The sequence below is a fragment of the Moschus berezovskii genome, chromosome 9 (assembly GCF_049115385.1).
Source record: "Moschus berezovskii isolate FMDL1 chromosome 9, NW_MosBer_1.0, whole genome shotgun sequence".
Lineage (NCBI taxonomy): Eukaryota > Metazoa > Chordata > Mammalia > Artiodactyla > Moschidae > Moschus > Moschus berezovskii.
The window spans coordinates 9,532,401-9,560,076 of record NC_142468.1 but is presented as its reverse complement, the minus strand read 5'-3'; positions in this window follow the sequence as shown (position 1 = coordinate 9,560,076).

The window sequence follows — 27,676 nt, the reverse complement described above, 5'->3', positions numbered from 1 at the left end:
AATGAACATTGGAGTACATGTGTCTCTTTCAATTCTGGTTTCCTCGGTGTGTACGCCCAGGAGTGTGATTGCTGGATCATATGGCAGTTCTATTTCCAGTTTTTTGAGGAATCTCCACCCTGTTCTCCATAGTGGCTGTACTAGTTTGCATTCCCACCAACAGTGTAAGAGGGTTCCCTTTTCTCCACACCCTCTCCAGCATTTATTGCATGTAGACTTTTGGATAGCAGCCATTCTGACTGGTGTGAAATGGTATCTCATTGTGGTTTTGATTTGCATTTCTCTGATTATGAGGGATGTTGAGCATTTTTTCATGTGTTTGTTAGCCATCTTTATGTCTCCTTTGGAGAAATGTCTGTTTAGTTCTTTGGCCCATTTTTTGAGTGGGTCGTTTATTTTTCTGGAATTGAGCTGCAGGAGCTGCTTGTATATTTTGGAGATTAATTCTTTGTCAGTTGTTTCATTTGCTATTAATTTCTCCCATTCTGAAGGCTGTCTTTTCACCTTTCTTATAGTTTCCTTTGCTGTGCAGAAGCTTTTGATTTTAATTAGGTCCCATTTGTTTATTTTTGCTTTTATTTCCAATATTCTGAGAAGTGGGTCTTGGAGGATCCTGCTGTGATTTATGTCAGAGAGTGTTTTGCCTACGTTCTCCTTTAGGAGTTTTATAGTGTCTGTTCTTACATTTAGCTCTCTAATCCATTTTGAATTTATTTTGGTGTATGGTGTTAGGAAGTGTTCTAGTTTCATTCTTTTACAAGTGGCTGACCAGTTTTCCCAGCACCACTTGTTAAAGAGACTGTCTTTTCTCCATTTTATATTCTTGCCTCCTTTGTCAAAGATAAGGTGTCTATAGGTGCGTGGATTTATCTCTGGACTTTCTATTTTGTTCCATTGATTTATATTTCTGTCTTTATGCCAGTACCATACTGTCTTGATGACTGTGGCTTTTTAGTAGAGCCTGAAGTCTGGCAGGTTAATTCCCCCAGTTCCATTCTTCTTCCTCAAGATTGCTTTGGCTATTCGAGGTTTCTTGTATTTCCATACAAATTGTGAGATTATTTGTTCTAGTTCTGTGAAAAATATTGTTGGTAGCTTGATAGGGATTGCATTGAATGTATAAATTACTTTGGGTAGTATACTCATTTTTACAATATTTATTCTTCCAATCCACGGACACGGTATATTTTTCCATCTATTAGTGTCCTCTTTGATTACTTTCACTAGTGTTTTATAGTTTTCTATGTACAAGTCTTTTTTTCCTTAGGTAGATATATTCCTAAGTATTTAATTCTTTTCATTGCAACAGTGCTAGGGCCCACTTGACTTCGCATTCCAGGATGTCTGGCTCTAGGTGAATGATCACACCATTGTGGTTATCTGGGTCATAAAGATCTTTTTTGTATAGTTCTGTGTATTTTTTCCACTTCTTAGTATCTTCTGATTGTTAGGTCCATACCGCTTCTGTCCTTTATTGAGCCCATCTTTGCATGAAAATTTCCCTTGGTATCTCTAATTTTCTTGATGAGATCTCTAGTCTTTCCCATACTATTATTTTCCTCTATTTCTTTGCATTGATCACTAGGGAAGGCTTTCTTATGTCTCCTTGCTATTCTTTGGAACTCTGCATTCAAGTGGGTATATCTTTCCTTTTCTCCTTTGCCTTTAGCTTCTCTCCTTATCTAAAGTATTTGTAAGGCCTCCTCAGACAACAGTTTTACCTTTTTGCATTGTCTTTTTCTTGGGGATGGTCTTGAACACTGCCTCGTGTACAATGTCACGAACCTCCGTCCATGGTTCATCAGGCAGTCTGTCTGTGAGATCTAATCTTTGAGAACCCCATGAACAGGACTCCTTGGGTTTGATAAATTGGTGGAACACACAAAACGCAGGACAATGGTTTACTTACTGAATGACCAGGTTACAACCCAGGCACAGTCGGATAGGTACGCAGGAAAAGGTGTGTGGAGGGGTGCAGAGTCCCCACCTTCGCTCCCTGGTCCTTCCCTCACAGCACCCCTACTTGTTCACCATCCTGGAATGCTAGTGTAGGGGAGTGAAGGGCTACCAACCTCTGAGCCCCACAGTTCAGGGATTTCTATGTAGGCTTCGTTACATAGGCATGGTTGATCACATCATTGGTTTTCACAGTTAAGGCCTCAACTTTTAGGGCAAATATACGATCAGCACCTATGCTCTGCCCAGAGGTCTGAAAGTGGGGCTAGAAATTCCAACCATCTAATCACAATAAACTGTGGAAAATTCTGAAAGAGATGGGAATACCAGACCACCTGAACTGCCTCTTGAGGAACCTGTATGCAGGTCAGGAAGCAACAGTCAGAACTGGACATGGAACAACAGACTGGTTCCAAATAGGAAAAGAAGTAAGTCAAGGTTGTATACTGTCACCCTGCTTATTTAACTGATATGCAGAGTACATCATGAGGAACGCTGGGCTGGAAGAAGCACACGCTAGAATCAAGATTGCTGGGAGAAATATCATTAACCTCAGATATGCAGATGACAGAACCCTTATGGCTGAAAGTGAAGAAGAACTAAAAAGCCTCTTGATGAAAGTGAAAGAGGAGAGTGAAAAGGTTGGCTTGAAGCTCAACATTCAGAAAACAAAGATCATGGCATCTGGTCCCATCACTTCATGGGAAATAGATGGGAAAACAGTGGAAACAGTGTCAGACTTTATTTTTTTGGGCTTCAAAATCACTGCGGATGCTGACTGCAGCCATGAAATTAAAAGACACTTACTCCTCGGAAGGAAAGTTATGACCAACCTAGATAGTATATTAAAAAGCAGAGACATTACTTTACCAACAAAGGTCCATCTAGTCAAGGCTATGGTTTTTCCCGTGGTCATGTATGGATGTGAGATTTGGACTGTGAAGAAAGCTGAGCGCTGAAGAATTGATGCTTTTGAACTGTGGTGTTGGAGAAGACTCTTGAGAGTCCTTTGGACTGCAAGGAGATCCAACCATTCCATTCTAAAGGAGATCAATCCTGGGTGTTCATTGGAAGGACTGATGCTAAAGCTGAAACTCCAATACTTCGGCCACCTCATGCGATGAGTTGACTCACTGGAAAAGACTCTGATGCTGGGAAGGATTGGGGGTGGGAGGAGACGGGGACGACAGAGAATGAGATGGCTGGATGGCATCACCGACTCGATGGACATGAGTTTGAGTGAACTCCGGGAGTTGGTGATGGACAGGGAGGCCTGGCCTGCTGTGATTCATGGGGTTGCTAAGAGTCGGACAAGACTGAACTGAACTGAACTGAATCATATGCTTGGTTCCCCTGTCACCCATCTCCCATGCCAGGAATATCTAGGAGCTTTCCAAGCATTACCTTAATATAAAATCAGAGAACGGTGAAAAGAAGATGTTATGAATACTGAGACATTCTTTTCTCGTTTTTGTTTCTGGAGCTCTCAGGAAGCAGGGTGGAGAAGTAAATCGCAACCCACTCCAGTGTTCTTGCCTGGAGAATCCCAGGGATGGGGGAGCCTGGTGGGCTTCTGTTTATGGGGTCACGCAGAGTCGGACACGACTGAAGTGACTTAGCAGCAGCAGCAGGAAGCAGGGACAAAAAATATAACAAAAGATATCTCTACAGTCCTCATCACTATATTAGGATATTGATGTGGTTTTAGGAGCTCTGTGCCACAAATGAGAAGAAAGACCAAATATATATTATTATAAATCATAATACAACAATAACATATGAAGGGTTTTGAAACTGGCAATCTAGTTTCAGTTTAGCTACATTTTTATTTTGTTATGTTTAATAATGGGACTTTCCTGGTGGCTCAGAGGGTAAAGAATCTGCTTACAACTCAGGAGAGCCTGGTTGGATCCCTTGGTCGGGAAGGTACCCTGGAGAAAGGAATGACTCCCCACTCCAGTATATATGCTTTCAATGTAAATAGAAATATGAAACTCGAAAAGATACATCAGAATTATACATTGCTGCTGTTGCTGCTGCTAAGTTGCTTCAGTCGTGTCCAACTCTGTGCGACCCCAGAGATGGCAGCCCACCAGGCTCCCCCATCCCTGGGATTCTCCAGGCAAGAACACTGGAGTGGGTTGCCATTTCCTTCTCCAATGCATGAAAGGGAAAAGGGAAAGTGAAGTCGCTCAGTCGTGTCCGACCCTTAGCAACCCCATGGACTGCAGCCTACCAGGCTCCTCCATCAACGGGATTTTCCAGGAATTATACATTAGGTTGCCTATATTAAGGAAAATGTGTACACGATTTTTACCAGACATCATATTGAATTCGAACCCTCTATACCAGGTGTCTTTTTGTTTTTCTGAAAGTAACAGCTTATATGAAGTTGGTGGCCTAAGTATTGTTGGGTCAGAAAAACTCTACTCTCACTTGATCATATATTTACTTCCTTTCTCTTTCCCAGGGAGTTTGAAGATAGTTTTTCAAGTGTTAGGGAATAAAACCTAGAATTTTCCTGATTTCAAACCTTGATTATGAATTCTGTCTCAGCCAGGAACGATGAAGCCTAAATTTTTCAAAGAGCTTGTTGGATTCTGTCCGTAAAATAATGTTGCCCGGCCTTTTTTTTTTAATAGGAGACATGGAAAACCTCTTTCAATCAAAAAGGAAAACCTTTTTGATTTTTGTATGTGTGTGCTTAGTCACTCAGGATTGTCCAACTCTTGCAACCCTGTGGATGGGAGCCCACAGGCTCCTCTGTCCATGGGATTCTCCAGGCAATAATACTGGAGTGGGTTGCCATTTCTCTCTCCAGGGGATCTTCCTGACCCAGGAATCAAACCTGGGTCTCCTGCATTGTAGGCAGATTCTTTATTGAATGAACTGCGAGGGAAGCCTTGATTTCTGTATAGTCACTCCTTTAAACTTAGATAAGCTTGAGATAGTAGTATGTGAATTTATTTTAGTTTCGAACACCACAGCACATAGTTAAAAGTTGCCAGGTTTATTTATTTTTTAAAATTAAGCTAAAAAAACACCTACACTCCTTTTCCAAACTCTTGGTTTCTTTTATTCGGTCATACTTACACATAGACTTGGTCTCCTGCACTGCAGGCGGATTCTTTACTGTTTGAGCCAGGAGGGAAGCCCTACCAAGTAGCACAGTAGTAAAAAATCCACCTGCTAATGCAGGAGATACAAGAGTCTCCAGTTTGATCCCTGGGTCTGGGAGATCCCCTGGAACCCTCTCCAGTATTTTTGCCTTGAGAATCCCATGAACAAAAGAGCCTGGCACGCTATAGTCCACGCAGCTGCAAAGAGCCGGACATGACTGAGTGCACGTGCACGCGCGTGCGCGCACGTGCGCGCACGCGCGCGGGCACGCGCACACGCACACACACTAAACCTATATAACAAGTATCTGTATGATGTTGATGGGTAATAGAATATGCAACCCCCAAATATGACACTTTAACATAAGGATTATTTTGTAAAAAGCTACTTGTAAAAGAGTGGATAAGAAAAGAACACTCTGTTTTGCCTGTATAGGGAAAGAAGAAACTTTCTAGTCACCAGAGACAGAGTCGAAGCTAAGAAAAATCTGTACAAACAGACCTTGTTAGAACAATTTAGCTTCTGTTAGCTTCCCCTCCCCACCCATTTTGCTTTTCCTCAATCGCCACTTGGCTCATCCTGCTAGATAAGCACTAGGCTTTTCTTTTGGTTATCCAGCTACCGCTGTGCACTCCCAGGTACATGGAAAAAATCTGTATGCTGTTCTCCTAATCTCTCACCTCAATTAAATTCTCAGACCCTAAGACAGTGAAGGTACATTGTAGCCTCTCCTATTGTTCTGTATTCTCCTTGACTGAAAAATGAAATTGTTGATTAATGGAAATAGATTAAAGATGAAAACTTGGACTTAACACATATCCATTAATTTTCAAAACCATTAAAGCACAGCATATTAAAAAGCAGAGATATTACTTTGTCAACAAAGGTCTGTCTAGCCAAGGCTATGGTTTTTCCAGGGGTCATGTATGGATGTGAGAGTTGGACCATAAAGAAAACTGAGTGCTGAAGAATTGATGCTTTTGAACTGTGGTGTTAGAGAAGACTCTTGAGAGTCCCTTGGACTTCAAGGAGATCCAAACAGTCCATTCTAAAGGAGATCAGTCCTGAATATTGATTGGAAGGACTGATGCTGAAGCAAAACTCCAATACTTTGGCCACCTGTTGAGAAGAACTGACTCATTTGAAAAGACCCTGATGCTGGGAAAGATTGAGGGCAGGGGGAGAAGGGGACAGCAGAGGATGAGATGGTTGCGTGTCATCACCGACTCAACAGACATGAGTTTGGGTAGACTCCAGGGGTTGGTGATGGACAGGGAGGCCTGGCATGCTGCAGTTCATGGGGTTGCAAGGAGTTAGACATGACTGAGTGACTGAACTAAACTAAACTGAAAGCACTGTGTATTTCTGTAAGAATTTACACTTACACATGAAAGTTCTTTCTATAATCATCAAAATAACATAAAAATTATTTTGAGAGGAACAACTCCTTTCACCTTTAAGATATTAAAGCTACAATTTCCCAAAAGTACTTCATGTAAGAAATGAGACATAGAAATTGATAAGTGGTTTCCTACTACAGACACTGTTCAGTTTAGTTCAGTTCAATTGCTCAGTCGTGTCTGTCTCTTTGCGACCCCATGAATCACAGCATGCCAGGTCTCCCTGTCCATCACCAACTCCCAGAGTTCACTCAAACTCATGCCCATCGAGTCGGTGATGCCATCCAGCCATCTCATTCTCTGTCATCTCCTTCTCCCACCCCCAATCCTTCCCAGCATCAGGGTCTTTTCCAGTGAGTCAACTCGTCACATGAGGTGGCCAAAGTATTGGAGCTTCAGCTTTAGCATCAGTCCTTCCAATGAACACCCAGGATTGATCTCTTTAGAATGGACTGGTTGGATCTCCTTGCAGTCCAAGGGACTCTCAAGAGTCTTCTCCAGCACCACAGTTCAAAAGCATCAATTCTTTGGTGCTCAGCTTTCTTCACAGTCCAACTCTCACATCCATACATGACCACGGGAAAAACCATAGCCTTGACACGGACCTTTGTTGGCAAAGTAATGTCTTTGCTTTTTAATATACTATCAAGGTTGGTCATAACTTTCCTTCCAGGGAGTAAGCGTCTTTTAATTTCATGGCTGCTATCAGCATCAGTAGTGATTTTGAAGCCCCAAAAAATAAAGTCTGACACTGTTTCCACTGTTTCCCCATCTATTTCCCATGAAGTGATAGGACCAGATGCCATGATCTTTGTTTTCTGAATGTTGAGCTTCAAGCCAACCTTTTCACTCTCCTCTTTCACTTTCATTAAGAGGCTTTTTAGTTCCTCTTCACTTTCTGCCATAAGGGTGGTGTCATCTGCATATCTGAGGTTATTGATATTTCTCCCGGCATTCTTGATTCCAGCATGTGCTTCTTCCAGCCCAGCATTCCTCCTGATGTACTCTGTATATAAATTAAATAAGCAGGGTGACAATATACAACCTTGATGTACTCCATTTTCTATTAACCAGTCTGTTGTTCCATATCCAGTTCTAACTGTTGCTTCCTGACCTGCATACAGGTTTCTCAAGACGCAGGTCAGGTGGTCTGGTATTCCCATCTCTTTCAGAATTTTCCACAGTTTATTGTGATCCACACAGTCAAAGGCTTTGGCATAGTCAATGAAGCAGAAATAGATGTTTTTCTGGAACTCTCTTGCTTTCCCTGGGCTGGAAGAAGCACACACTGGAATCAAGATTTCTGGGAGAAATATCAATAATCTCAGATATGCTGATGACACTACCCTTATGGCAGAAAGTGAAGAGGAACTCAAAAGCCTCTTGATGAAAGTGAAAGAGGAGAGTGAAAAGTTTGGCTTGAAGCTCAACATTCAGAAAACAAAGATCATGGCATCTGGTCGCATCACTTCATGGGAAATAGATGGAAAAACAGTGGAAACAGTGTCAGACTTTATTTTTTGGGGCTCCAAAATCACTGCAGATGCTGATTGCAGCCATGAAATTAAAAGACGCTTACTCCTTGGAAGGAAAGTTATGACCAACCTTGATAATATATTAAAAAGCAGAGACATTACTTTGCCAACAAAGGTCCGTCTAGTCAAGGCTATGGTTTTTCCCGTGGTCATGTATGGATGTGAGAGTTGGACTGTTGAAGAAAGCTGATCACCAAAGAATTGATGCTTTTGAACTGTGGTGTTGGAGAAGACTCTTGAGAGTTCCTTGTACCGCAAGCAGATCCAACCAGTCCATTCTAAGGGAGATCGATCCTAGGTGTTCATTGGAAGGACAGATGCTAAAGCTGAAACCGCAATACTTTGGCCACCTCATGCGACGAATTGATTCACTGGAAAAGATTCTGATGCTGGGAAAGGTTGGGGGCGGGAGGAGTTGGGGACGACCGAGAATGAGATGGCTGGATGGCATCACCGACTCTGTGGACATGAGTTTGAGTGAACTCCGGGAGTTGGTGATGGACAGGGAGGCCTGGCGTGCTGTGATTCATGGGGTTGTGGAGAGTCGGACACGACTGAGCGACTGAACTGAACTGGACTTGATTTCTCCATGATCCAGCGGATGTTTGCAATTTGATCTCTGGTGCCTCTGCCTTTTCTAAAACCTGCTTGAACATTGGGAGTTCACGGTTCACATATTGTTGAAGCCTTGCTTGGAGACACTGTTACATATGTTTATTTAAATTATAGGGCTTTCCAGGTGTAACAGTGGTAAAAAAAAAAAAAAAATCTGCGTGCTAATGCATGAGCTGAAAAACACGAGTGTTTGATCCCTGGGTTGGGAAGATTCCCCTGGAGGAGGGCAAGGAAACCCATTTCAGTATTCTTTTCCTGAAAAATTCTCAGGATAGAGGACTGGGATGCAGTCCATGGGGTCACAAAGAATGAAACATGACTTAGCAACCGAGTGCGCACATACACTCACACACTCACATTTAAATTATGCTAAAAGACTCCAATTTAAAAGGACGAAGACAGTCAGTATAAGATTTTCTACTGTAGAACTATATTCAAGCATGTGGCTGTATCATGATAATATACCCTTAAAGACAGTAATATTAAGAAAATGAAAGTCTACACTGTCTCCTGGTAGCATTTTCCACCTCTAATGGTGGCAAGGCAATTGGTAGACAATGCAAATGTTACATCTGTGCTCATGTTACTGCACTTGGAGGGTCACAGATACTTAACCACACAGGATGGAGCAGAAGAGGTTCTGTTAGCAAACTAACCAGCTGTAAAAGAATCGACATTAGAAATGGTGTAAAAAATCTAACTGCAAATGGTCAGATAATTTATATCTTTACTTCCCTTTTTCCTTATAATAAGGTAAAATTTACATTAAGAAACAGCATATAATGCAGTAATTTTAAGTGTTCATTTCCTTGAGTGTTTAATTATGGATACACATGTTTTGGGCTTCCGGGATGTCTCCAGTGGTAAACAATCTGCCTGCCAAGCAGAAGACATGGGTTCTATCCCTGGGTTGGGAAGATCCCCTGGAGAAAGAAATGGCAACCCACTCCAGGATTTTTACCCAGGGAATCCCATGGGCTTGGATAGAGCCTGGCGGGCTACAGTCCCTGGGGTCACAAAAGAATTGTACACAACTTGGTGACTAAGCAACCACAATATAGGTCTAGATACACAGACATGAATTTACTTTCCTTTCCACATTTGCTCTTGGTAATACTATTCCCTGGACACCAGTAAGATGTAGTCTTCTCTTCTACTCTAATTTATTAAATTTAATCAAATGAAAATTCAGAAACCGGAGCCTCCTTAGCAGTATTGTATTTATAAAAGGAAAAAAAAGAACTGAAATCATGGCATGAGGATAAGTGCTCTGTTCAGTTCAGTCAGTTCGGTTGCTCAGTTGTTTCTGACTCTCTGCAATCCCGTGGACTGCAGCACACCAGGCCTCCCTGTCCATCACCAACTCCCAGAATTTACTCAAACTCATGTTCATTGAGTCGGTGATGCCATCCAACCACCTCATCCTCTGCTGTCCCCTTCTCCTGCCTTCAATCATTCCTAGCATCAGTTTAGGATGGACTGGTTGGATCTCCTTGCAGTCCAAGGGATTCTCAAGAGTCTTCTCCAATACCACAGTTCAAAAGCATCAGTTCTTCTGTGCTCAGCTTTCTTTAGAGTCCAACTCTCACATCCATACATAACCACTGGAAAAACCAAAGCTTTGAAAGTGCTTTGAGCAGTTATTAGACACTAATGTTTTTGTTTTCCCACATTTACTTTAGTTTTTAGGGATCACTTTCACTCATATGAGCTTATACTACTGGTATAATTTTGAATAAGTGAGGTGAAATAGCCAGGTTCCAACCAAGTAATATTAAGCTCCAAATATTATGCTTCTAGACTTCCCTGGTGGCTCAGATGGTAAATCATCTGCCTACAATGCGGGAGACCCGGGTTCAATCCCTGGGTTGGGACGATCCCCTGGAGAAGGAAATGGCAACCCACTTCAGTACTGTTGCATGGAAAATCCCATGGACAGAGGAGCCTGGTAGGCTAAGTCCATGTGGTTGCAAAGAGTCAGACACAACTGAGTGACTTCACTATCTTCCTTTCTTTTCTTTTCTATTATGCTCCTAGAATTTGTTCACTTTATTTGCCCACTATATTTTTCAGCTCATGGAACACAGCGTTCTCCTAGAAGTCATTTGTCTCTAAATTGTATCAACCCTTTAAAGCAAGTTTAAGAAATTAAATATAAGATTTTATTAATCAGGGTTCTAAAGATTTATAAGTGTTTCTGGAATGAATTAATCTTCATTGACTGCCTTACTGCCTCCTTAAACTTTTAAGTCAGATAGTGAGCACTTTCAGTATATATATATATGTTGTTCAGTCACCCAGTTGTGTCCGACTCTTTGGGACCCCATGAATGACAGCACACCAGGCCTTCCTATCCTTCACTATTTCCCCGAGTTTGCTAAAACTCATGTACATTAAGTTGGTAACATATATTTAAACTCAACTTCCCCCAATCTTAAATTAAGACCAGTAGAAAGCAATCAAGAAGTAAGAACAGTGGAAGGAGAGGAAATAAGAAAATGGCTGGGAATTCAAGTTCATGCTCCTCATTTTAGAGTGTGCGGTTTGTGTGCCTTCTTTAGAGCGGCATTTAGCCAGGTCCCTACCTGCATGACTGGGACAGGATGTGGAAGCCACAAATATCTCAGCTCTGTGAAAGCAGGACAGGCTACATAACATGTGGTACCTGTGAAAGATGAAAAGGAAGGATTCCTCATTCGCAACTACAAACCATTTCAAAATCATGATGGTAGAGGATGAAATTAAGCGTGATATTCCATAAAGGTGGGCTGTGAGAAGCACTCCCCTATGAAGGCCCCAGGGCTAAGAATGACTCTTTAATCCTTTAACTGTTGTTTTCTCCTAAATTTGATTTTCTGCCTAGGAATGGGGAGGGAACTAGCTTTAACTGGTCTTTAACTCTGTGTCAGAAGCTTCCTTGCATCTTACTTAACTTTCACAGTAACTCTGTTGGGCAAATGTTGTTATCACACTTTACACACATGAACCACAGTCAGAACCACAGTCAGAATATTCAGGATCTTGTCAAGATCCTGAGCCTTTCACCCCGTGGATCTCTGGTTTCTTCCACCACACCTCGGTCCCAGCATCTGCCAAACTCTTTCATTTACTGTCCATACGTCTCATAGGGTACCTGTTGTCCTATTGGGATACAGTGTGAGGCTTAAATAAAACTGTAAAGTTGTTTCTATAAAGAAAGCTGAGCTCTGAAGAATTGATGTTTTTGAACTGTGGTGCTGGAGAAGACTCTTGAGAGTCCCTTTGACAGCACGGAGATCAAACTAGTCCATCCTAAAGGAAAACAGTCCTGAATGTTCATTGGAAAGACTGATGGTGAAGCTGAAACTCCAATACCTTGGCCACCTGATGTGAAGAGCTGACTCATTTGAAAAGACTCTGATGTCAGGAAAGATTGAAGGCAGGAGAAATAGGGGACAATAGAGGATGAGATGGTTGGATGGCATCACCGACTCAATGGACATGAGTTTGGATCAACTCCAGGAGTAGATGATGGATAGGGAGGTCTGGTGTGCTGCAGTCCATGGGGTCACAGAATCAGACACAACTGAGCAACTGAACTGAAACGAAACTCCCCTGGATGGTGCACAATTCTGAGAAACACAATCCCCTTTGCCTGGCAAAACTATAAAGGTATTCTTTTCTACTTTACCCAAAACTTTGTCTTTGAGATTCAGTTCAGCACCGGTGCACAGAGACTGAGGTTTTGGAATCAAAATGAGCAAGACAGAGAAAGTTTCCATGTTCCTGGCTCTGTATTCTGACAGATTGAAAGAGGAAGTAAGTAAATGTCTAAGGTGATTTTATACAGTGATATTTCCATGAAGATAAACAGGATGATGTGCTAGGGGTGACTCTGAATGTGTGTGTGTGAAAGCTTCTTTGGGGAAGTGATAACTAAGACTTTCAGGATGAGACTGAGATATGTATGCAGAGAGCTGAGCAAATGACTTGATTGCTCTGCTAACTTGACTAAGTAATTGCCTTGCACCTACAGACCTTTGGAATCTCTCTTTCCCTAAAGCTGTATGTCACCTCAGTGTTCTCCTGGAATTATTTGAATTTCAAATAAGCACAATAATCTAACTTCAGGGAACCTTTCCTTAAGTTAGGCACGTGAGGCCACTACTTCATTGTATACTGTTTACATAAAGTAAAATGAGTTCACATCAGTCATCTTCATCTGGGTTTGCAGTGAGAGAAACAGGGTATGGGATGAATTGCTTTAATCCACTTTCTGCCATGGTTCTATAAGGAAGCAAAACTTGCCACTTTAAAATATGTGTCTTTGGCATGAGGAAGATACAGAAGACTCAGCGAGCTTTTCTTTTCACCCCACCCCCTTAAGTGCCTAAAAGAATTTGATAGAGGGCCCATTCCAGGAAAGGGAAGTATCACTAGAGGAATCCATAGTATGTTATGAACGAGATAAGGTAGACAGGGAGGAACATGGCAAAGTCTATTCATTAAAATACCTCCCTGTGTCCCATTGCTTCTCCATGGCCCAGCAAACATTTGTTTACCACACATTTGCTCTTTTCTCATCTTCCTGTAGATTGCCTGCCTTCTCTTTGAAGTCTCAGACCCCTGCCCTTTCTTCTTAGTCAAGAATGACAATATGCCTCAGTTTGCCTGACTGCCTTTGGGATCTATTGGGTTCAGATTCCCTGTACATACATAGTTAAATTAGATTTTCTCTTCCTAATCTGTCTCACATCAACTTAATTCTTAGACCAGTCAGAAGAACCTTGAAAGGTGAAGGAATATTTTTTTCTTCCCAAGAAGTTCCACACCCTAACCGAAACTCTCTTTCATCAAGTTACTTTGTTTTTCCCCCATGAGCCCTAGGGAGAGGTCTAAAAGGAGAAACAAAGGCAGAGATCATCAGCCAGTCATCACCCAATGATGAAACCGGTCATCAACCAATGATGAAAGGCAGACCAATCATCAACCAATAGGCGATTGTGTACATAAAATTCCTGCTTTGTACCAGACACAGTATTTAAACTTTAGAATGGAAATATTGTGGGGCTTCTAGACCAGCAGAATTGACAATCCCTGGAGGCTGGACAGGAAGAGGGCTGGGAAACCTTGAAAAGAATGACATTGCACAGAGAACACAACATAAACTGGTTAGAACCAACGAGGTCCAAGATGCCAGATGATTGACTTCCAGTAAACCTTGAGCCTTATTATATTTTCATTGCAATATATTCAGTTAAGTTCAGTTCAGTCGCTCAGTCCTGTCCGACTCTTTGCAACCCTATGAATCACAGCACGCCAGGCCTCCCTGTCCATCACCAACTCCCGGAGTTCACTCAAACTCATGTCCACAGAGTCAGTGATGCCATCCAGCCATCTCATTCTCTGTCGTCCCCTTCTCCTCCCGTCCCCAATCCTTCCCAGCATCAGAGTCTTTTCCAGTGAGTCAACTCTCGCATAAGGTGGCCAAAGTATTGGAGTTTCAGCTTTAGCATCATTAGCATATGCTAAATGACACAACTATAGGCACATGACAGTTCTGAGTCCGACCCGTGAAAGGCCAAAAGTGGGCAATGATCCAATTCCTGGAAATCTCTACCCCTTCCCTTAAAGAGTTAAAATAATCGTCCTTCTCACTAGCCTATGAAATTACCCAGTTTACAAAAACTAACCATCACATGTTTTAGGGCCTCTTGCCTTCTGAGATGGCCCACACTCTGTCTAGGGAGTGTGTATTTCTGAAAGTAAACCTTCCTTCGCTTTACTATGGTTTGCTCTTGAATTCTTTCGGGTGTGAAGCCAAGACACACACCTGGTGGCCATCCCTGGGTCCCTCCTGAGAACTGGGACGTGACCATTCTCTCACACCATACTTTCTTTCCTGCAACAGAAGCAGCCATGAGTCTCGTGGAGTCTTGTCTCTTTGGAAATGAGAAGTGCATGTGAGAATACAAACTATGAAATCAATTTAGTACTTCGCGATTGGATACGCCACTCCCCCCTCCAAGAATCAGCTGCTTTCTCTTGAATTTCAGCTCCTTAGCACCATCAGTGATGCACTGGAGAAGGCTCCTACCAGCATCGAATTACTACATTTTCAGGAATTTTCTAAGGAGTTTGACGTCACTCTGACAGCTTGAAACTGGCCATAGTGGGATTATTTATACCATGGCAACCTGCGGCGGGTGCAAATCGCACTTGCCCTACAGAGAGCTGGCTGTTCATCTTTTGAGCAGAACACCACGGGACTCTAAGCATCAGGAAGGAGTTCTCCTTCTTCGTCCGTCAGCACCACGGGTACTTCCTATAGCAGGAAGTAGCACAGACCAGCCATCACGAAGGACTGATTACTTCCTGGTGTCAGAGTTCAGCTTGCACGGAGAAGTCTGGGGACCAGGCTGATACTTCCTGTTTTGCAGGAAGCTACTGGTTTCTTCAAGAGCTCCCAAGCTAAGGCAGGCCCCTAAGGTTCTTCCAGAGTAACCGGCCCTTCAGGGCTGGCCTCTGGCCGCTTCCCGGGCTGCTTGCTGCCTGCGGCTTCTCGCTCCGCCCTGTCTGGCGCCTGGGGGAGCAGCGTTGGCAGGGCAGGTGCTGAGCGGAGGGCAGGAGGCGCTGGGCTGCAGCACTACCTGCTGATGCGCTTTCCTCGGAGCTGTCCGCCCTCCTTTTCCTGCTGCGGGCGTAATGGACAACATGTGCATCACACCCTAGCTTGGGGAGGGTTAGAAAACAAAACAAAACTTGGTAGCTTCTCTACCTTAATTTTTAAAGGAATTTTACCTAGATATGCTGCTGCTGCTAAGTCGCTTCAGTCGTGTCCAACTCTGTGCAACCCCATAGATGGCAGCCCACCCGGCTTCCCCGTCCCTGGGATTCTCCAGGCAAGAACGCTGGAGTGGGTTGCCATTTCCTTCTCCAATGTCACATTTTAATCCCACCCTCAGAGTTCTGCCCTAAGTGATATCTTTTATCCTATGATCCCTCATCCTATTTCCCAATAATAATTCTAATTTGACTATAAGGTCTATTAATACATTGGGTTGGCCAAAAATTTCACTGGGGTTTTTCTGTAAATGAAATTTTTGGCCAACCCAGTATTTCCCAGTCTAATAACTGGCTTGTGTTTTTATTGCTTTTCTTTCCTCTTCAAATTTGGATTGTTTTGGAGTTCAGGGAAACAGATGATGTTCCCAGTATCGGCAATTTTTTAAGACATGACTTTGGGGAAATAATTGAATCCTGCTGCCTGTGAAATGGGTGTCAACATTTCTCTCGCATAGACCTCGTGAGCGCATTGTGTAAACAAGTGAGAACATGTGAGATGTTTAATACTTAATAAGGAATAGAATGCAGGGAAATACAGGAATGCCACTTCTGAGATTCACGCAGGGCCCCCTTTTCCCTCATAGCTCCATTTTACTTAGATGAGTAATCCTTCTTGCTAACTCTCTTGATTGTTCCTATATTAAGACATTTGCTGCTCTTATATTAGTTGACATTTCTGTTCTGCTACTTAGTGCTGCTTTGGATGGTGATCTTTCTGAATCTATTGATCTTATTACAGAACTGCACTGAAATTATTATATATTATTGAAACATAACTCAGCCTTGAAAGAGTCATCTCCTTAAGAGTGGGACATAATATGTTCCTAACATCTCTCTTTGTGTCTCTTTGGCATCCTGCCCTCACCCCTCTTCTCTCTGAACCCAACCTGCTTTTAAACATATCTTTTTCAAGCTCACACAGATGAAGCTGTGTGTGATCTGTATTTCCCTGCTGCATTAGCTTCTGATGCCATCTGCTTCATCGCCTCAGCAAGAGGGACACGGAATGGACTCTTTTTGACATGGCGCCAATTACATTAAAGAGGGAGGGAAAACAAAATAAAACACCAAAGAACAAACTGAGATGAGCAGCCCCTGGGGACAGAGGTGTGCACACACAACCTTTCTTGTTTGTTGACAAGTTTAAATGGAAATCTCAAGCTGCTTTTCTGAGTAAATATCTGTGCATTGTATTCCAGAGTTAACCTGGCCTATTTGGTTCCTCTTGACACTTCTTACTTTGTGACTTCTCTGCATCTTCTTTCCCCAAGTTTTCCTAAGCATGAAAGATGATTAAATGGCATTATTTTGAGAGAGGGATAACTTAGGTAAGCCATTGGGGTTTTTTTTTCTTTTTGCAGCTTGAGGCAGTTGTAAAATAACTTAATGTAGCTTTTTGCAACTGTGTATTCTATAGTATTTTTTTCATTTGGTGATATTTTAACTGTTAATGTTCATGGCATTGTGCTTTGTACCATTTATTAAATTTAGAAAAAATAAAAAAACAAATGCAGAAAAGGCAGTGGCAAGTTGATGGAAAATAGTACAGCATTATGGTAAAGAATATAGATCAGACTACCTGTTTCTCCATTTTCTCATTTAAAAATTGGAAATAACAACCATGTATCTAACTTGAGTTTCCGTGAAAATTATTTAGGCTAATGTACACAAAATATTTAGAGAGTACTTGACATATAAATAAAGGTCAGCTATTATTATTGTTTTTGTTGTTACTACAGGATTCCATTATTTAATATATGTGATGAGCATACACTAAGTCTGGAATTGTGAAGAGACGCAATAAAGAAAACAGAGGGTAAAACCCTTCTATATCAGGTGTTAATATTTTTGATTCAATCACTGCAATGATCCGCATAGCTCTCTTAGTTACTATTCCTAGGAGAATTTCAAAGTACAGACACCCAACATATACCCACACAGTTTCAACATATATTTCCATGTGCAAAGTGTTTCTGAAGATAGGGCAGAAATGAAGTATAAACTCTGGCTATTTAGCCTGGGCAACTCTAGCAGAGTTAAGTATAATCAGTGATCCTTAGTTGATAATTACCTTCTAGAATCACCAATCTAAGAGGCAATGTATCAATTGAGGTCAAGTTCTCACCCTGGTTAAAGCTAACAGCACAGCCTTGACCACTGTCCTGAGCTGGAGGGTCAAAGAAAGAAAAAAAAAAAAGAAAGAAAAATGAATGGCTTCAACAGCCATGGGATGCAGTAGCTGGATCCAATCCCGATTCAATTGGTTACAAGGATCCAGCTGCACCAGCCTTCTATGGCCCACCTCCCTCCTGGCAACCTCTCCCTTCTTTTCAATTAGGTGGTCAAACCATGAAACTTTTGTCCTCCTCCTGTAAGGTTTTCACTTCCCCTATTTGAGGAATTTATTAGGGTGACCAACCATCCTTGTTGGACAGAGGCTTCCCTGGATTTAGCTCTGCACACGGCCTGTGACACCCCTCCATCCTGGGTACACTGAGATGCTTGTGCATCTTATTTCTGATTTATTAACTGATGGACATGAAATACATTTTCCATGACACTGTGCTGGACAGAGGAACCTGGTAGGCTGCAGTCCATGGTGTCGCTAAGAGTCGGGCACGACTGAATAACTTCACTTTCACTTTCACGCATTGGAGAAGGAAATGGTAACCCACTCCAGTATTCTTGCCTGGAGAATCCCAGGGACAGAGAAGCCTAGTGGGCTGCCATCTATGGGGTCGCACAGAGTCAGACACGACTGAAGTGACTTAGTAGCAGCAGCAGCAGCAGCAGTGCCATGTTCAGTCTTTTAAGTGAACTCAATCCTGGGTCCCTCTCAGGTGGAAAAGCCATACCCCATTACCCAGATTCAGTGAGGGGTTTGTTTTTGTGCAGCCTATGATTTCAGAATATTTTTCACATTATTACAGAGTTGTTAAAATAAGAGCGAATGTGTGACAGAGACCATATGTGTCTACAAAGCCAAAAATTTTACTCTCTGGCCCTTTGTAGAAAATCTTTGTTGAGCCACAGATTAAAGTCTTAGTCCTTTGTTATATAACAACAGGGTTTGAGATGCTCAGAGTCCATTTTGCCAATGAGATACAAGGAGACTATAACGATCTTTGATCAAAGTAGGTTCTAAAAATGATTCTATTATTGTTAATATTTTATTATTCAGTACAAAAGGGAAAGTAGTGTATATGGAGCATAATTGACAAATAATTTTGTTAAAAAGAAAAAAAAGTTGCTATTAATTATAGTTAACGATAGTGAACAAAATACAGTGTTTATGTGGCTAATAATTTTCTAGTATATCTAGATTGTTCCTGCATCTCTATCTGCAACAAATGATTAGTTTCAATAAGCAAATCTTTCCTGATCCAGGGATAACATGTGTCCTAAATTGGCCTAGTAGACCAAAGCAAAGGATTTATATTTCATCCATATGAACAAAAAGGTTTTGGACCTGTAATGTGGCTGCTGTTCTTACTGTTCAGTTGCTCAGTTGTGTCTGACTCTGCAACCCCATGGACGGCAGCATGCAAGACTTCCCTGTTCTTCACCATCTCCTGGGGTTTGCTCAAACTCATGTCCATCAGGTTGGTGATGTCGTCCAACTATCTCATTCTCTGTCACGCCCTTCTCCTCCTTCCCTCCATCTTTCCCAGCATCAGGGTCTTTTCCAATGACTTGTCCATTCACATCAGATGACCAAAGTATTGGAGCTTTAGCATCAGTCTTTGCAATGAATATTCAGGGTTGATTTCCTTTAACTGGTATTAAACCAGTATTAACTGGTTTGATCTCCTTGCTATCCAAAGGATTCTCAAGAGTCTTCTTGTGTGCAAGTTTCAAAGTTTTATATACTGGAGAAAAATCCTTCAACTTATGTCACAGGCTACCCTCTTTCCTTTCTTCCTTTCAAATCACAACACTACATTGTACACCTGAAACTAATATAATGAATCAACTATATTTTGATAAAAAAATATGAAGTCAATTATCATAGTCATGAACAGGTTGATCATATATTCATGTGCAAGCCTGAGTTTTGTGTCAATCAATAGGCTTGAAAAAGCCCTAGGAATTGTTTAATGAAGTTACCTAGAGATCACCCAAATATGATTATATAACAAGTTAGTGCTCTGGTCCAGTGGTTGCAATTCTAGAGACCTTTCAGGATTTTTCCAATTAGTAGCCTTCATCACTGTTTGGCCTGGCCTTCACTGAACTAGCTGGTATATGAACTAGCTGGTATAAGTTAAGAGAAACCAAGTTCATTACTTTGAATGATTATATTAAATTCCTGAGCAAATCTGAGGATATTCAATTACTTTGGGAAAATTTTTGAGTATGGCTTGAAATTCAGCTTTAGTCCAGGGAATACAAAAGTCCAGAAATACTCAATCAGATAATTTTAAAGGGGCAGGTTCTGATAGGTCCAGAGGAGAAGAGAGTGGGATGGGTTTCAGAGAAAATGAGATCAGTGAGAGAATTAGCATGGGGGATGTGAGGGTATAAAGGAGGTGTGGATGGCGTGGAAGGGAGGAGGGCAATGGTGCAAACTGCAGACACGGAGGCAAGCCAAAGAAGAGCCTGAGGCTTCAGGAGCCATTTGTGTCTGTTTGCTTATTTGCATCAGTAATGGCTCAGATGGTAAAGAATCCCCCTGCAGTGAGAGACCTGGGTTCGACCCCTGGATTGGGAAGATCCCCTGGAGGAGGGCATGGCAACCACTCCCATATTCTTGCCTGGAGAATCCCCACGAACAGAGGAGCCTGGCAGGCTGCAGTCCATGGGGTCACAAAAGTGTCAGACACGACTGAGCGACTAAGCATAGCACAGCACACACACAATTCTAATCTTATGTCATACTGAAGCAATTTTGGACTTCTGGTAACATTTGGAAGCCTCATAATACCAACCAAAATGGAAATTTTTGAGCTTCTGTAGTTCAATTCAGTTTTAAGAAATTAAGTGTGGGAATTTCAAAAGTTCCCCTAATGGTCATTGATATTCTAAATTGTCACTGGTCTGGTCAGTCCATTTAGTTAGAGGTACACATAAAGAAGTGCTATAGTTTAAAAATTAACCGTTGATGTCTCTGTAAGGGGGCTCTCAAAATAATTATATAACTGGAATCCCATTTCTCTGAGATATTTTTCTAGAGTAAAAGAACAATTTTCAAAGAGTTTAAAAAGCTTACAAGTCAAAACAACTCAGTTCAAACAGCTTGCAAGCTAATCTCAGCCAATTGTAAGGAAATAAGTTAGTCCAGAGGAACCTGGCCGAAGAAGTTTTGGCCAATTTCCAGAGAATAACACCTATTTCAGAGGAAGAGGCCAAAAGCTGAAAAACTGGCACAGTTTCAGTTAGGCAGTTTTTGCTCTGGATGGAATGGGCTGAAGGTGTTTTCGACCGGCTTCGGTTGAAATAGTCTGATCTTAAAGTCAGACTGGTGTGCCAACAAGAGCTTAGAGAAACAGGCCTTTATCAGAGAGACAAAACCTTTAAAACAGTTCTTGAATAAAGGCTGAGTGAGTGAGTGAGTGAAGTCGCTCAGTCGTGTCCGACTCTTTGCGACCCTGTGGACTGTAGCCTACCAGGTTCCTCCATCTGTGGGGTTCTCCAGGCAAGAATACTGGAGTGGGTTGCCTTTGCTTCAGATGCAGAGAGGGCATGATCTTAAATCCAAGAAGAAGACATACCTTCAGACTCCAAAAAGGCAGTGAGTGACAGTGGACTCAACTGTGGTCATGTACCTGCATGCTCACTAGCCCTGAAGCCTTCAGGATCTCCTCCAGTCCCCACATTCAGGCCACCAAAATATTGGCCTGAAATAAATACATTGCCAGATAATTTCTCCAGCAAAAATGTGTTCATTTAACATTAGCTGTGCTGTGCTTAGTCGCTCAGTTGTGTCCGATTCTTTGCGACCCCGTGGACTCTAGCCTGCCAGGCTCCTCTGTCCATGGGTATTCTCCAGGCAAGAATACTGAAGTGGGTTGCCATTCCATTCTCCAGGGGACCTTCTTGACCTAGGGATCAAACCCAGGTCAAACGCGCATTGCAAGTAGATTCTTTACCGTCTCAGCCACCATGAGAATTACAATTCAAGGTATACAACAATGGCAGATTTTATATTCTTAGGCTCCAGAATCACTGTGGATGCTGACTGCAGCCATGGAATTAAGATATTTGCTCCTTGGGAAAAAAGCCATGACAATCCTAAAGAGCATATTAAAAAGCAGAGGCATCTCTTTGCTGGCAAAAGTCCATCTTGTAAAAGCTATGGTTTTTCCAGTAGTCATGTACAGATGTGAGAGTTGGACCACAAAGAAGTCTGAGTGCCAAAGAATTGATGTTTTGAACTGTGGTGCTGGAGAAGACTCTTGAGAGTCCCTTGGACAGAAGGAGATCAAATCAGTCCATCCTAAAGGAAATCAACCGCGAATATTCACTGAAAGGACTGATGCTAAAGCTGAAGATCAATACTTTGACCACCTTATGTGAAGAGCTGACCCACTAGAAAAGACCCTAATGCTGGGAAAAGATTGAAGGCAGGAGGAGAAGGGGGCAACAGAGGATGAGATGTTGGATGGCATCACTGACTCAATGGACATGCATTTGAGCAAACTCCGGGAGACAGTGAAGGACAAGGAAGCTGGCATGCTGTGATCCGTGGGGTCTCAGAGAATCACACAGAACTTAGGGACTCAGCAACAACCACAATGAGCGATATACAAGTCCCCACATGGCAAGGGAAGGAAAACTCTTTAACATTAATAGATAGGAAAAGGAATTGGTGAGAGTTATACTAAACAATGTCCATAGCTATTCATTGACTGAAATGTGGCTGGGGGGTGGGGGAAATAGAGGAGTCTTACTGTCATGCTCTCCTATTATCGTGAATTGGAAAGTTTCCCCTTCTGGTCTCATTTCTGTTTACTATTTTTTTTTTACAGTTTATCTTGAGACTAATACCATTTCTATTCTAATGTGAATGGTCTTAAAGAACAGAAGTTTGAAGGCTGATTTTGCTTATTGCTCTTTGAAATAGAGATAGCTTATATCCATTCCCTTTAGAATGTTCTTTGCTGACCCAGGTGGCCTTGTTCTTGACAATAGTCATTAGCCAAGCTACTCATGGGTGAAAGAGATTTCCTTTACTAATTCTTCATATTGTCTAGCTGAAACTTTTCTTAGAATTGGAAATGGTATAAGGACCTGGTTTAATGCAGAGGTTGTTAACCAGTGGTCAGATGATTTCTAGTGAACTCATAAATGGGCTTTAAGGAATGCTTTGAAAATCTATGCACTGAATATACATTTGAGGGGAAGAGCATTCAAGCTTTGGCATTCTCACATGGAGCCTTGCTGCTGAAGAATAACCTAAAATGATTCTAACTATCCATTGTACAGATGGATAGAGTGAGGCACAAGCGGTTATGGGGTTGATCATGATCACTTAACTAATTAGAAAGCCTGTGTGAGGACCAGAATGAAAGACATCACACAGTTCTTGTCACAAAAGGGAAATGTGCCAGGGAAGGAGGGAGGGGATGGGGTTCTCAGACACAACCTTCCTGCAACTTAATGAGTCTCTACATAGGATACGCTTTCCAGAAATGTGATTGATGTTTGCATATGGCTTGGGAAACTTTGTTTTTGCATATGCCCAACCCTGATATGTGACAGAGCTGGGCCTGTTATTGTGGTGAATACATTAACAGATGATGTCATAGCTTTAAACATTTAAACTTACAAAATTTAAAATTTAACTTAAAAATTAACTATCATTTAAAGTACCATCTGTAGATAAGCTAAAACCTATGCCAGTCTCATTAGCAATCAGAAATATGGTAATTACTTTTGGCATATGAATGTGGAAAACTTCTCTGGAGTAAAATAACGCCAAGATGAGTATTTCTGAGTCTTATTTTCCTTTCAAATGGATAGTGTTTTGCTCTTTGGCATTTTGTTTCAAGTCTCTCTGAATTTTTTTGTTTTCATTTTTTAACAAAAGGATATTATCTCTTTCATTGTCACCATCATTACCTACCCCATTTTCTCAAGTCTAGAGCTGAATTTCTCAAGTGGGCATGATTAACATTGTGAAAAGATAATTCTTCATTTGGGAGACTGCTCCACACATCAAAGGATGTTTAATAGTATCTCTACACACCAGATGTTCAAGCAGGTTTTAGAAGGGGCAGAGGCACCAGAGATCAAAATGCCAACATTCGCTGGATCATGGAGAAAGCAAGAGAGTTCCAAAAAAACATCTATTTCTGCTTCATTGACTATGCCAAAGCCTTTGATTGTGTGGATCACAATAAACTATGGAACATTCTGAAAGAGATGGGAATCCCAGACCACCTGACCTGCCTCTTGAGAAACCTGTATGCAGGTCAGGAAGCAACAGTTAGAACTGGATATGGAACAACAGACTGGTTAATAGAAAATGGAGTACATCAAGGTTGTATATTGTCACCCTGCTTATTTAATTTATATACAGAGTACATCAGGAGGAATGCTGGGCTGGAAGAAGCACATGCTTGGAATCAAGATTGCCGGGAGAAATATCAATAACCTCAGATATGCAGATGACACCACCCTTATGGCAGAAAGTGAAGAGGAACTAAAAAGCCTCTTGACGAAAGTGAAAGAGGAGAGTGAGAAGGTTGGCTTGAAGCTCAACATTCAGAAAACGAAGATCATGGCATCTGGTCCCATCACCTTGTGGGAAATAGATGGAAAAACAGTGGAAACAGTGTCAGACTTTTCTTTTTTTCTGGGCTCCAAAATCACTGTGGATGCTGATTGCAGCCATGAAATTAAAAGACGCTTACTCCTTGGAAGGAAAGTTATGAACAACCTAGATAGTATATTAAAAAGCAGAGACATTACTTTGCCAACAAAGGTCCGTCTAGTCAAGGCTACGGTTTTTCCAGTGGTCATGTGTGGATGTGAGAGTTGGACTGTGAAGAAGGCTGATCGCCGAAGAATTGATGCTTTTGAACTGTGGTGCTGGAGAAGACTCTTGAGAGTCCCTTGGACTGCAAGGAGATCCAACCAGTCCATTCTAAAGGAGATCAGTCCTGGGTGTTCATTGGAAGGACTGATGCTAAAGCTGAAACTGCAATACTTTGGCCACCTCATGCGACGAGTTGACTCACTGGAAAAGACTCTGATGTTGGGAAGTTTTGGGGCAGGGAGGAGAAGGGGACGACAGAGAATGAGATGGCTGGATGGCATCACCGACTCGATGGACATGAGTTTGAGTGAACTCTGGGAGTTGGTGATGTGCAGGGAGGCCTGGCGTGCTGTGATTCATGGGGTCGCAGAGAGTCAGAAACAACTGAGTGACTGAACTGAACTGAATGAACACACTAGATTCTAGAACCCTTTCCTTGTATAGGCGTGATACCAAAAATATCCTTAGACAGTGTTCCTAGATGAGAACACAGGTGTGTGCATGCATGCTAAGTTGCTTCAGTCTTGTCTGACTCTTTCAGACCCCCTGGAGTATAGCCCACCTGGCTCCTTTGTCCATGGGATTCTCCAGGCAAGAATACTGGAGTGGGTTGCCATTCCCTTCTCCAGGGGATCTTCCCAACCCAGGGATCGAACCTGCATCTCTTGTGTCTCCTGCATCGGCAGGTGGTTTCTTTACCACTAGCACTACACATATAGAGCATTTATTCTGTAAACTGAAATTTCATGAGCATAACAGAACCCATGATTAATGCTGCTGGGAAAATGGCTTTCTAAAATTAACAGGAAAAAAAAATGTTAGTCCTCATGCTTAGTTAGTTAGTTAGTTCAGTCGCTCAGTCGTGTCCGACTCTCCACGACCCCATGAATCACAGCATGCCAGGCCTCCCTGTCCATCACCAACTCCCAGAGTTCACTCAAACTCATGTCCATCGAGTCGGTGATGCCATCCAGCCATCTCATTCTCTGTCGTCCCCATCTCCTCCCGCCCCCAATCCCTCCCAGCATCAGAGTCTTTTCCATTGAGTCAACTCGTCGCATGAGGTGGCCAAAGTATTGGAGTTTCAGCTTTAGCATCAGTCCTTCCAATGAACACCCAGGATTGATCTCCTTTAGAATGGACTGGTTGGATCTCCTTGCAGTCCAAGGGACTCTCAAGAGTCTTCTCCAGCACCACAGTTCAAAAGCATCAATTCTTTGGCGATCAGCCTTCCTCACAGTCCAATTCTCAATCCATATGTGACCACTGGAAACACCACACCCACTGCACATAGCAAGTTGTTCCAAGCAATCACACTTAGTGTTTATTTGATATATACATGTACCATGTTTCCTATTTGAAGGGCCAGTAATTAGAGTTCATTAACTTTTTAACTTGTTTTACTATAAGTATTCAACTTTTTCATGGTTCATATTTTTTCCACTATTTTACAACTAAAATTCCTTTCACATAGCAAAAATAATTTCTTTAAATATGAGCAGAAGAAGCCTGATTGTAAAGTACTGCACAACTGCCCAGGGTAAGACTTCATTGAAGTAGGGGCTAACTTGTGGTTGGGTTGGTGCCCTCAGCTATTAGAATGGCCACCCATGGGTAACACTCTTATTTGTACCTGGGTGAGGTCCCTGGTCTTTGAGATGGTTCTTTTCTATATGCCAGGTTGCTAAGAAACAAGTAGGGAGGGATCCCTAGGAGGATAAAATGTCTTTTCTTACACTGATGGGCAATTTCGGAAAAGAGCCTCCACTTGTACCAACCATTCCCTTTTAAATGTATATTTCCCTTTTAAATATATATATAGCTTTCAGACACGTGACTTTGAAATGCATTTTTCAAAAGTATAGGATTGGTTTTATTTTGTTTATATTAATTACACAAATTACTCAGCAAATATAATTTTTTTTTTCTTTTCTTTTCCCCAGTATCCCTTTTTGTGCTGGCCAGGTCAGGGTGATGTCTCAGATTTCCTTCTGAATGCAGCCTTGCTATCCTGATCCTTAATCTGATCATGATTTCCCCAGCAGCAGTCCTCAGCTGTTTGGCTATGAATCCCCCCACCCGGTCTTTGGAAAGCAGTTTCATCTTTCTTCGTGTCACCTTGTTTGAGGAGCAATGAAATCCAATTATCCTTTACAATGATTTGTGAAGTAGCAAATGGAGTTGACATCTGTTCAGTGAATTCTGAGGACAGACCATTTTTATTTTTCCCCCTATGGAGCTAAAGTCATCACAGATTTTGTCCTTTGGCCTTCCTTTGGTCCCTTGTTAAAGCCTTGTGATAGTCTAAGCAAGGTTGACTTTAAAAATGAAAGAACAACAGGGCATAAGATGAAAATGCCTTTTCATCATACAGTGGGAGGAGCAGTGTTTGGTCCTAAGAACTTAATTGAGAAATTAGGATAACTAAGCAACATAAATAAACTATGAGCATTTATGATTTGACTGTTGAACTCCTATAATGTGCCAGGTGTTTTTCTAAGTATGGAGGATAGGGATGCAAATAATACAATTTCTGTATTCTCATGGGAGCAGGAAGAGAAGGCAATGGCAAGCCACTCCAGTACTCTTGCCTAGAAGATTCCACGGACAGAGGAGCCTGGTAGGCTGCAGTCCCTGGGCTCGTTAATAGTCGGACACAACTAAGCGACTTCACTTTCACACGTTGGAGAAGGAAATGGCAACCCACTCCAGGGTTCTTGCCTGGAGAATCCCAGGGACGGGGGAGCCTAGTGGGCTACCATCTATGGGGTCACACAGATTTGGACATGCCTGAAGTGACTTAGCAGCAGCAGATTGGGAGCAGGTAGATATTACATAACTAATTAAAGTATGTGCATACAGGCTAAATAGGTAGCTTCAGGTGTGTCTGACACTTTGCAACCCTATGGACTGTAGCTCACCAGGCTCCTCTTTCCATGGGATTCTCCAGGCAAGAATACTGAAGTGGGTTGCCATGTCCTCCTCCAGGGCATCTTTTTAACTGGGGATCAAACACATCTTCTATAAGCAAGGTAATTACTAATAGTAAAAATTGCTATGAAGTGAGTAGGGGAAACTACCATGAAACAGAGGGAAGCAAGTGCTACTTCTCCAGGGGGATCATGAAACAATATTTACATTGAATTCTGAATTGAAAGAAAAAAACCGTTCAAATGCCAGAGGCAGATAAAAGTGATTAGAGTACAGCACTCTAAAATATGCCACTTTGACGTAAAGATCATTTT